Genomic DNA, 1,574 nt, shown 5'->3' on the forward strand with positions numbered 1-1,574 from the left:
AGTTCATTCAAGAGTTGGTTGTTTAAAGAGCGTGACACCTCTCCCCTCTCTCTTCTTGTTCCTCTCACCATGTGACATTCCTGCTCCCCCTCCCCATTCCACTTTGATTGGAAGCTCCCTAAAGCCCTCACCAGAAGCAAATGCTGGTGCCATGTTTCTTGTACAGCCTGCAGAACTGCAAGCCAAATACACCTTTTCTCTTTATAAATTACCCAGCTTCATGTATTCCTTTATAGCAACACAAAATGGACTAACACACACGTTATCCCCACTGAGCCTAAGAAGATTGAATATGGGATGTTGATAGGCAGACATGACCTAATTCCAACCCAATCTTACCACCACCATTAACTTAAATTTCTTTTAGTGAAGGCTAAGCACCATCCTTAGAAAAGAACTTCGACTACATCCTCAGCGATTGGGGCTTAGGGGTTCAGGCTTGTCTATTTGACTAGAAGGAACATAACAAAAGCCAAATGCCATATGTAGACGGTAAAGGATAAGGCACTGGAGTTTCTGTGAGGTCCAGGGAGCCAGTTCGTTATGAGAAATGAAGTCTAGCATGTTGAGTTAGATTTTGGAATGGGGACTGACAGCAAAACCAGTTGTTGTGAGAACTCCACCAAACCTGTACCAGACAGGGCCCTCTTGGGTGTAAGACTGGGTCTGGGTAAAGCTTAACAAAAGTAGTAACACTTTGAGGCCTAAGAAATCCCACAATAGAGACCCTCTGAAAAAGCCTACCACAGCAGAGACAGAGCCAGTGCCCCATTCATTCACAGAGGGGCAATAAGAAGCAGTTTTAAGCGGAGCATAGCAGCACTGCTTCAAGTAGTGGCCCAAATAAAAGTCACTAGAATTCATCCCTGAATAGTCTGCCAAGTGACCACAGCAGCCCTGGGGAATAGTATGTGATATTGCTGTCACTTTGTCAGCCTAAAGCAGTGACAAAGTGACAGCAATACCAATTGGGGTGCTTACAGAGCAGCCTAGACTACAAGGTATCAGAGAAGAGAGGAAATCGGGATGGGTAGAGCCAAAGTCCTAGAAAATGATGAGTGAGAATAGTCGGATAGTAAAAGCCAGATATACATATCTATACATCATGGTACCACAACCTAGAAAATATTCTGGGAGGATTCAGAGAGGAGAGGAGGGAGCAGATATGAGACATTGTAGAGGCAGGATGGAGAAAACTCAGGAAGCAATAAGAGAATGGTGATGCGGAAAAAGAAATACTCAAAGATGACAGTGATGTCTTGAATCACGGCCTCTGACAGAAGACTGGGAAAGTTATTTTTACAACAAATAATATTAAAAATAAATATGAGTTCTTGTTGATTTTAATGTCATCTGGTTTTCTGATTACTGCATAAATTACCATCTGTCTCAGAACTAATCTCCTACCCTTTCATCTAAACCTATGTTTTCTTTTTCTTTCCCTGCATTCTCCTAGCATTCAGATTTAGGACGTTACTACCATTGTGGACCAGTCTCCCTTCCTTGTCACTTATATTCAGTAATGGTCTTGATTCCACCTCAACGATGTTTCATATTTCTCCCCTTTTCTCCCT

The sequence above is a fragment of the Propithecus coquereli genome, unplaced genomic scaffold (assembly GCF_000956105.1).
Source record: "Propithecus coquereli isolate 6110/MARCELLA unplaced genomic scaffold, Pcoq_1.0 Scaffold329, whole genome shotgun sequence".
Taxonomy (NCBI): domain Eukaryota; kingdom Metazoa; phylum Chordata; class Mammalia; order Primates; family Indriidae; genus Propithecus; species Propithecus coquereli.